An 11,446-nucleotide genomic window follows, 5' to 3' on the forward strand; every position below is an offset into this window, starting at 1 on the left:
GGGTGTGCGGTATGGGTCCTCGTTAAACTGTTCTACTGCAAAGTGTTCGACTTCACGTGCAGATCGTCGGGCTACCGAAGCGGCAGTGCCATCCCCTCTGCAGAGGATCAAAATTGTGGTATCATGTCTTCGGATGATCCTCAGGGATGTTTCCCAGACCATCGCCAATAGCCCATTGTACTGCTCTAGTGTGACGTAAATGCACTACAACAACAATATAAAACAGTGAATCATTGAAGAAAATTGTGTTGATCACAAAGCTTAGTTAATTTAATAAATTAAATTAACAACAACAAGTTTTACGGGGGGTGCATATTCACACACCATCTATCCATCCGCAGATCGCAATTTTGACCTGAACCTAAAAGAGAACGGTCAATCTCCAATTCTGTACCCCCAGAGGTGTTGATTTGTTATGGGAACTTGGAAGACTTTGTGACCCCAACAGATTTAGTATTAGAACACCAGTCACCATTTTGTAGACGGGAAGTCTGCGGCTGGTTGGAGACTGAACTCACAACCTATCGGAGATGGGCTCAGCTCCTTACCGACCAGGCTGTCTCAGCCCCGCTCTCCAGAATGTCCTGGGCTTCCAAGACATACTTAGTTCTGAGCATGAAAGTCGACCTACGTAAGTGAATGAGTAGAAGATTGTTTGAAAGCAAGACTGTGGTTGCTAGTTTTAGCAATAAACTAATCATAATTGTAGTTTCGTTTAAATTGTAGGGTTAACTAATATAAATCATTATTGAATTAAGTAGCGTAAGAAAATTGTTCGAAAATGCACGATTTTTTAATCTTTGTTGACTGATATTTAATAGCGAATTCATTTATGATTTCTTCATAAAATGATTGAATAATTTTTGAAGAGGAATGCTGAAGAACCAGTAAGTTCTTTTCTTTCAATAGCTAAAAATGTTTTGCAAAAAAGGAAAAATTTTTTTTATTTAAAAGCATTATTGAATGTGTTGGAACGCTTAACAAATTGGGATACAATAAGTCTCAAAATGTAAATTTTTCTCCTCACTTATATTCTATTTTTTAAACAAGTAGAAAGTCATTATATCAGAAAACTAACAATATGATCTTATTGCATTGATATTAAAAGTAAAAAAAAAAACGTTAAATTAACCATGCGTTCTAGAAATTTCTTTAGTATTTGATTTCGATGAAAAAAAGGACTTGGAGACAGATTTTTTCAGAAATAATTGTTTATGAATTTGATATTTTACTTTTCACAAGAGAAATTCTTAAAAAAATACTTTACTTGCAAGAAACAACTATATTTAATCTTCATTTTAATAGCTTTGAGCTTTTTAATAGTTTTTTAATCTTAAATAGTATATAATTTTCTTCCCATAACTTTAAAGTTGTGAGAGATTTATGTACAATAACACTTATTTCAAAAGAGGGTCTGGAACCGGAGGAAAGTAAAACTTTAACTATTCACAACTATTTTTTTCATGTGAGCCATTGAAACGAATAAAAATAAATTAAAACTTATTTTCATCACAGCAAAGAATAGCATCATTAAAAAAAATTTGAATGAAACAACCGAATACTTTTGATCCATTTGGAGTTATTTTATAAAATAAAAAAAATATGAAAAAGAAAACTGAGACTTACGAAATAAAACTAAATTGAGAAACATTCTTGGCGCTATGACAAGATGAAGAGAGTTAATATTCTTCACCAAACTTCATCAAATGATAGAAACTCGAATTTGATGAGGTATGTGACAAGATTGTTTTTAAGTTGATTTAGAAAAGCATGGACTACTTTATTAATGAGAAAGTTGTGCCAAAGATTTATGAAAAGTTAAAACTTTTTTAACAAAGATTAACTCTGTTTTATTATAATTGATTAAAATCATAAATGACAAGAATTCTATTTCTGTTAGAATTATTATACAGTAAAACCTCGCTAAAAGAATATTTCGGGGACCCAATAAACATAGTGTTGTAGAGGGATATATTGTTATAGCGAGGGCCTTCAAACTTTAGGGACGCAATAAGATTTGTTTTTAAATTTTAATGTTCTATATGTATAAACTATAAATTTATTTATATATTATGCAAAACATTAATTTGCAGAGTGTTCCTTATGGTTTAATTTTTAAAACAATTGAGAAAATAAGATCGTCAACATACATGAAAATCATTTTTATTGAAAATAATCTGATATTTTTGTTTATTCATTTTTTTGAATGTCAAGTTAACCCACAAAGTATGCCTTCAGTCTAAAGCACGAAAATGATTTTCGTTTGTGTAGGGTGCTCCACCCAATCACTACAGAAAACACTCTCTTTCAGGTGTTAATGTGTGGTTATTTGTGACTCATGATCAGCTTTTAACATGAAAGAATATGAAATCAGATAGGAATGTTATGTCTGTGACTTCTTAAGAGATAAGAGAGAGAATTCTAGGAATGGTGGTCAGCAGTGAGTCTTCTCTGGTCAGAAAAGATTGATAAAATGGCAGAAGATGATAAAATAAAAATTTTCACATTATTTGAAAACCAATTATAAATGGAGAAAATAAGGTTGAAATTTAGAAAAAAAGTCGTTTTACGGGGGTTAATTGCTTCAGAGAATATCGTAATATATATATTGAGAAGAGCGTGACGTTAATTCATATGCAAGTTCATCAGGATCACGAAACATTATCCTGATAAAGGGAGTTACTGATGTATTTAATATCGTAGTAGCGAGAGTTCATACTTTTGAATTCATCACTCTGTTTTTTGTCTACTGCAAGCTTTAAGGCAGTTCTTAACAGGAGATGAACAATTTTAAAGCCCGACGAGTTTGAAAAAGTTGTTTGCATTTTTCGCCAAATACTCTCGAGTACTTATTTTTGGTAAACTAAAATTATGTAAAATTTTCCTGAGTTATTTAGTGGGATAATGACCTTACATTTAATTAGCTTTATGATATTCATGAAGTGGGATAAAGTGGAGAAGCCTCCTAGATTGGGTACCGAACTTTGTAACTTTTACTGCACACAAAATCTTCAATTTCCCTATTTTATTATTAGAAAATCTCATTTTTAAGTCATTTTCCCTATTCTATTTAACAGCATAAAAATATCCAAAATAAGAGGGATATGCTGTTGAGAAATTTCTTACTCAAGGTGTCTAATGAGAATGTCCTCTGTAAGAAATATTGAGTACGCTCACACGTGTAGAAACACGAAGTTTTTAAAAATTTCAGCTTTGCTGATATTCTTAGATTTTTTAATGCAATTTGTTATCTGTGACGAATACCAGACGCACATGATGGATGCTGTTTCTCTGTTCGTGTTGAGCTCTTCGCACTCTGAGCTTTGGCGCTACTCAGAAGACGAAATCCCTGATTCAAATATTGGGTCAGGCTGTTACTCGTGTGGGAAAGATTTTTGAATGAAACTTAACCACATTTGCAATAAGATGAGATACCTGAAATTATCTTTCGGTCAACTTATATATACACATATATATATATATATATATATATATATATATATATATATATATATATATATATATATATATATATATATATATATATATATATATATATATATATATATATATATATATATATATATATATATATAAAAGTGTGGATATAAAAGTATATAAAAGTGCCAAAAGTGTGGACACTTTTTAAAAGTTTCATGTTTTTCAACTTTGCGTGCTTGTAGAATATATTAATTTTCACTTAAATACAAACGTTTACATGTCAAATTGAAGGTAATTTAATGTAAAATTTAATAATGAATACAGTATTACAATATCTGTATTACAAAAAAGATTATGCAACAAATAGTCAGATCTATCTTAAGTTTGCATTTTTTTAAAGTGATACTTACACAATCAATACTTAGTAGGATAACCCTTATTTTTTAAGACAGCTTCAGAGCGTCTTTTCATCGAGTGAACGAGTGTTTGGAGTTCATCTTTCGTAATCACATGGTGCCAAGAATCAATTATAGCTTCAATAAGTTGTCTTTTATTGGATGGACGTTTTTTTCGTACAAGAATTTTCAAACGTCGCCACAAATTTTCAATTGGATTGAGATCAGGGCTGTTTCCTGGCCATGGTAATATATCTATGCCTTTATTTTGAAACCATGCATTTGCATACTTTTGCTGTGTGGCATGGAGCTGAATCCTGCTGAAAAATAAATGGTGCGTTGTTGGAGAAGAGATCCCTGATGGAAGGTATCAATTTTGGTTTCAGGGCAGTTTCGACGTATTTTTTGGCATTCAGGATGCCATCAATCACTTGAATTCGGCCCACACCATCTACAGACATACATGCCCATATCATGACATTTGTTGGATTTTTTGAAGTTGCTTCAATGCAATCAGGATGAAGCGCTTCACCTACTCTACGTCTGACATATTTTTTACCATCACTTCCAAAGAGCGATATTTTACTCTCATCACTCCAGATTACTTACTTCCAATAATTTTCTGACCATTTAATGTGTTCTTTTGCCAACTTAACTCGTTTTTTGCGTTGCTTTTGATTTAAATATGGTATTTTCCTTGGAATTCTAGCTTGTAATCCAAATCCTGATAACCTTCTTCTTATTTTTCTTGAACTTACTGCAATACCAGCTGCATTCATTTCACATCTAATGGCATCTGATGACATTTTTCTATCTTGAATTCCTAGCCATTTATTTTTTCTATTGATAGTAGCACTTCTGAATTTTTTTCAGTCTGATTTGGCATCCTGAATGCTAAAAAATACATCGAAACTGTCCTGAAACCAAAATTGATACCTTCCATCAGGGATCTCTTCCCCAACAACGCACCATTTATTTTTCAGCAGGATTCAGCTCCATGCCACACAGCAAAAGTATGCAAATGCATGGTTTCAAAATAAAGGCATAGATATATTACCATGGCCAGGAAACAGCCCTGATCTCAATCCAATTGAATATTTGTGGCGACGTTTGAAAATTCTTGTACGAAAAAAACATCCATCCAATAAAAGACAACTAAATGAAGCTATAATTCATTCTTGGCATCATGTGATTATAAAAAATGAACTCCAAACACTCGTTCACTCGATGAAAAGATGCTGTCAAGCTGTTTTAAAAAATAAGGGTTATCCTACTAAGTATTGATTGTGTAAGTATCACTTTAAAAAAATGCAAATCTAAGATAGATCTTACTATTAGTTGCATAATTTTTTTTGTAATGCAGATATTGTAATACTGTATTTATTATTAAATTCTACATTAAATTACCTTCAATTTGATATATAAATGTTTATACTTAAGTGAAAATTAATATATTCTACAAGCACACAATGTTATATATATATATATATATATATATATATATATATATATATTTTAATAATTTTTATGTTTCCATTTCTAGGCTACTTTGTTTGACAGAACATTTGCATGTAAAGATAGTTACCAACCTTAAATATAATATCGTAAATTGTGTGAATAGAAAAGTCTGCAAATAAACTAGTTAAAAATTCTACAATCAGTAAATCCATTTGCATCTTTGATTAAGGTATTGTTTCTGTTTTGATAGAAAGTGATATTTAATAGGAGGATTAGAGCATCGTAGGAGTAGAGCTCTAAAATTCCTATAATTCCGACTTTCAATTATTTTTAATCCATTCACAAAACGAATGGAAAAGTGTTGTTTGGAAGTAATGTAATTTACAGAGAACCGTTCTAAATATTTTAGTGTTTATTTCTGAAAGCGTGCTAATTTTTTTTCCTTCCTGCTTTTGTTCTTATAAACAGTAAAGCTAGTATCCGCTTTAGTAGAGCAAACTTCAAATTGCTAATTAAATTTGCATAAATGAATACCTGTTTTCTAATTTAAACAAATGCCTTTAAAATAATTAAATGCTCCTGAATACTGTGTTGCAAAAACTTTTAATTACTTTCAGTCTTAAGAGTTAAGTTGTGCCTTCTAATTAATTTTAATCAGTAACGAAGTTAAGGCAATATGACAAAGGTAAGCTTGGAATGTAAAATTAAATAAAAAGTTTTGAGATATTATATATTTCGGACTGGTTACCAAATCCCTTAAAACTTCTTTTTTTTTTCTCTTCATACATACATATATATTTTAAATTTTTACTAGTCGGCTACTCCCTTTGCTAATCTCTAAGCTTGCTCTTTATTCATTATATATTTTTTTAATTTATTAAAAGTGGATATTTTTAAAAATTCATTCGAAAAATAATCACTTGTACTTAAAAAAAATTATGAAATGCGACGCATTCAGTAAATGTGAAATAAAATAAATGGTGAAGAAAATAATAAAACATGACACGATATAATTAAGAAATATTTTTCTTCTTCTTCTTTGTCAGCGCAACAGCCCCTTGCAGGCCTTGGCTGCCTAAACAGCTGACAAACACCAGCGCCTCCTATCCAAGGCAACTCTTTTCCAATTTGTAATCTTTAGGGTTTTCAAATCATTTTTGATGTCGTTGAGCCATCTAGTAGGGGGTCTGCCTCTGGAACGAGATCCCTCGGGGTTCTTTAAGGTCTCTCCTTTTACCGTGTGACTTTCGTGTTTTTGGACCTCTAAAACAGGCTATTCGTGGACATCGATTCACAACGGACGATGACGTGTGTGAGTGGAACCTGGATCTGACAGCAGCCTACTAGCTTCTTCAACGATGGAATAGACCGGCTAGTGTCGCAATGGGATAAATGTGTGCCAACAGTTTTGGCCACTATTTTTGAGTATGTGTACTGTGTATAATTACATTTTTGAGTTAATAAAGTCGTTACTTTACACTAGTGACCGGGTTTCATTTTAATGCCCCTCATATTTAGAAAAAGAAATTCTATAATTAACTCGTATTAAATACTTACAAAAAAAAATCTTAACTTTGTTATAACTTTCAGACAGCGTAAGATTAAATTAAGTTTTATAAGACACTATCCTTTGAAACGTGTGTTTTAAACAGGCATAAATAAGTTGCAATGGAATAGTGTATCAAATGATCATACAAAAGCTTATGTATTATTCTACATTTATTTCCTATTCAGTTTTACAGAGAAATGCATTCATTTGAAAGATAAATTTGAATGCTGGAAACTCGCCCTTTGATTTTAAATTCAAAGTTTAATAAATTTAAAATAATAGAATACTTAACATTCGGGTGTTTTCAGTAATAGCGCCATTTTTGGTTCACGAAATTTTAAGAGAAGGAATATAAATGAATTAATTATATATTTATAAACTTTAGTAATATTTGTAATCTTAAGATTCAAAGGAATCTCTAGAATATATTGCTTTGAAAATGAATAGCTCTATATTCAGAGTTCTCAATTCTCTTCTGCTTTGATTAAAACGGCAGTAAAATTTATGAAGAAAAAAAAACCACTTCGTTAAAAATTTCAAAGGGAAAAAAACCAACAAAAAATAAGATTCTTCCAGCACAAAAGGAAGACATTGGTAGAAACACTTTTACCAAAATAAATATCAAATATTAAACAATTTTCTTTGAGCATTTAATAATTGCATTCTAGTTTAACACTAAACATACTATAGCCGGTCGTTTAAGACGTTTAAGAACTTTTGCATCGACAATGCGCTTATTGTTTTTGCACATTTGATTTCATGACTTTTTCTAGCAATTATATACAGAAAATCCACGGAAACCTTCCACGGTTAGCCTGACGTCAAGGGGACCCTAACCCATGATCCGTCAACCATTGAGGATATTTCACGTCAACAATGTGTTCGGTGAGAGCCGGGTGAGAAATTCGTATCGATGAGCCATCGATGGGATTCGAACCCGGTACACCTCACTAGAAGGCGAGTGCTTTAACCCCTGAGCAACCATGGCTCTAAGAAATTATATGTTTTATTTTTCTATACAACCGACTCACTTTTTTGGGTTTACGACAACTAATATTCATCTCCGTAGCCTTGTCATTTTGAACCCAATCAAGAAGACAAGGGAACTCCTAGATCACGTATTGGTAGAAATTTGCCTTTGTGGAGAAATTTTTTTTTTTTTTTTTGGATTGAACTTAACCCGCATTTGCGTTACAGGAACATGAAAACCATAAGAATCTAACACGATTATCCAGACTGTATGGGGACTCTAACCCATGATCTGTGTACCAGTGAGGATATTTTGCGTCATCACCGTGGTCGGGGCAAACCGGATGCTGAATTCGTATCACACTAGATATCACTGGGATTCGAACCCAGTACACCGCATTGGAAGGCAAACGCTCTACACTCTGAGCCATCACGGCTCTTAAACAATTATATTTTGTTTTATTTTATAACTGTCGTTGAACAGCCGAACCAATATTTTGGTTTACGACTACTTATGTTCAACTCCGTATTTGAACCCAATCCAGAAGACAAGGGAACTCCTAGATTAAGTATTGCGAGAAATTTGCTTTCGAGGATGATCTTTTGATGGAACTAACCAGCATTTGCTTCAACAGGAACATTAAAGTCACGAGAATCTCCCACGGTTAGCCTGACGGCAAAGAGACTCTATCCCATGATCCGTTTACCACTGAGGATATTTCACGTCAACAATGTAGTCGGTGCAATCCGGATGCGAATTCGTATCAACCAGCCATCGTTGGATTCAAACCCAGTTCATCTCATTGGGAAGCGAACGCTCTATCCCCTGAGCCCTCAAAAACAATTATATTGGTCATTGGCTTCCCCTCCCACTTCCTTCAAAATCTTCCACTTTGTACAATTTCTTTTATTTTCTTCCGATTTCTTCCAGTTCTTGGCTCTGTTTAAACTTTAAACATTTTGAGCCTGATTCTAGAAAGCAAACCCCCCCCCCCAAAAAAAAAAATATGATTTTCTCATGTCATTACCACATAATAGCATTTATATCTAACATAATACAGTATAATACAGTGCAGAAGAAACTTTATTTTATTTACAGTATAGGCTTCAACACTCAATTTGCCTTGCCAGCTCATTTCAGCTTTGAATGGAGAGGGGGGGGTGAATTGATATGCATTAAAAAAATTATAATTTAATATTTCATGAAAATGTATGGATAATTTAAACAAAATAAGACGCGTGTATAAAATACGTAACTTAAAAATATCAGATCATGATTCAATGATGTATAAATTAAATTATGTATTGTAAATATTTATTCGGACGGAAACTTTCGTCACATATTGAATTAGAGATTTAATGTCAAAATTGTACGATTTAGTGTAAAATATTTAAAAAGTTTCCCTTAGTTAAAAATGTCATAAAAATTATCAATTTATATTGACTCGTTATAAAATCAATTTAAAAATTTCTGACAGAAGTTAATTAAATTTCCATATTGCATTACGTACCGAATATAATGGAATTTTCAGTGTAAAATATTTTGTTTTAAAATAATTTAATAAAAGTTTCTCTTCAAAGCTATGGAAAAAAGTTAACCTCGTTTTGAAAGTTTTATAAGTTGAAATATTTCTATTATGTCATTTAAATTGAAGTATGTTAAGTTAAAATACCAATTTGAAATATATGTAATAAGTTTTTGATTATTTTTTTTAACTAGAATTTTATTAAGTTAATAAGTTTAGACAGAAAAAACGTTTTTATAATTATGAAAAATAATAAAGTTTTTTTCCAAGAACGAATGTCAGTTCTAAATAGTGTTTTTTTTTCGAATATGAATGTTTAAATAATGTCAAAACTGTAGTGCTTTTTTTAAATATATAAACTAATAGCATTTTGTCAATTTTATATATTCTTGTTCTCAAAGCATTATTACTTACCTGGAATTATTAAAATAAAAATTGATTTATCTGTTTAATTACAAAAATGTGCTTTAAAATGAATACATTTAGTGTTTTTATTATATTAAGCGGTTATTTAACTTTTTTCTGAATTATGTAAGACAAAAATGTGTACTTTAAATGACAATTTGTGGGAAAATTTGCAGACTTCGTAATATCGTTGACTAGTTGTAAGAGTTGGCAATATTAGGCGAGTGACATTTCTTTCCTTGAGTTGAAATGTTGCTAAAGGAAAAATACTCGATTTAAATATTGATTATTCATTTTAAAATATGGCACAAGAGAAAATGCTCAGTTAAATTAATGTTCTCTTTCATAATGCTCAAAATTTTACTTAAAAGCATTTTCGTAAAATTAATACAACGAAAAGAATGGTTTCAAATTACATTTAATGTTGCTTACCAGTTACTGAGGACAAATAGCTGTTACTTCGATAACTGTTACTTAACACTATCATTTGTTCCGAATTTTAATATCACCACCACTAGGCACATTATCAGTATTTAACAATTTATCGCTATTCCTCGTAATCGGGCTAATCGTAGGAGGCTTTCGTTGTTTTCCTCTCCATGTAACGAACATGCGGGTTAGTTCCGTCAAAAAGTCTAGTTTGTCCCAATGCTTGATCTAGAAGTTCCTTTGACTTCTCGGTTGGGTTCAAAATTACAAGGCTGCTGGGTTCAACATCAATGTTTTTAAACCTAGAATTGGGTAGGCTGTTCTACCCCGGTTGTAAAATAAAATAGTAAATATATCATATTTTTTCAATTTATTTTTACATGGGTCAATATTTTCTCCACCCAAATGAAATTTGTTAGTTATCGCAATAGTGTCGTACTATTTCATAATTTCATAGACCTAACTGCTGTGTGTGTTATTTTTCAGAATAATCTCACATATACAGATTTGAAGATTGTTGACATCTAGTTTAAAAATGCTTTAACACATTGCAAATTGTGCGGTTTTGCCATTTCGCTTATAAATGGAGAAATAAAACATGATTCCGGGGATAAGAAATATATTGTTTTAATTATTTACTTTTGAACTCTCCCCCCTGGAAATATCGCGGTCACGAGAAATTGAGGGTTAAACTTCATCCCGTTATTTTGACTGAAGCAAGAAGGTAAAAGATAGTGCTTAGGAAACCTTCTTTATCAAGAGAAAATCTGTTAGCCAACTATATATAGCTGCAAACCATTTATAAAATACAAACTATATATGAGTATATTTGTTATTTTGGTTCAAGATTCTAAACTAAAATGTATATTAACCGCTTCCCTAATTATCTCGAGTTAACTCGGGAGTAGTAGAATTTGTCAGTACGTTTTGTTTTATCACGTTTTTACTCAGCCGGAAGTAAAAAAAAAAAATAATGACAATAATAATCTGCTATGATTGGAAGTATGCCAAGTTTTCTTTGCGAGTTTTGGTGTTGGATTGTGGGACTGCACACTTGTTTTGTGCTATTTTATATACAATGGTTGCTGAATTTACATTGGAAAAAAGAGTAAAATAGTGTCGAATTACTTCACTGGTGTTTGGAAAGTATCACTTTTGTGTTGTTCCTTGTTTTAAAAACTATCATACAAAGACTCATATTTAATTTTTTTCCCCTTGATAACTCTGGATAGTAAACTGATAGTAAATTAAATGTTTTCTTATACATAAAAGAA

General features: G+C 31.5%; 1 long non-coding RNA gene across 1 annotated transcript; it reads left to right on the forward strand.

Moving 5' to 3' along the window:
• The first annotated feature begins 646 nt into the window (after window positions 1-646).
• LOC139425779 (uncharacterized) lies at window positions 647-6,780 on the forward strand. Its single transcript, XR_011636923.2, has 2 exons — window positions 647-887; window positions 5,380-6,780. It is a non-coding gene; the product is annotated as an uncharacterized LOC139425779 (long non-coding RNA).
• The last annotated feature ends 4,666 nt before the right edge of the window (window positions 6,781-11,446 follow it).

The sequence above is a fragment of the Parasteatoda tepidariorum genome, chromosome 4 (assembly GCF_982258835.1).
Source record: "Parasteatoda tepidariorum strain Cologne lab strain chromosome 4, Ptep-v5.0, whole genome shotgun sequence".
Lineage (NCBI taxonomy): Eukaryota > Metazoa > Arthropoda > Arachnida > Araneae > Theridiidae > Parasteatoda > Parasteatoda tepidariorum.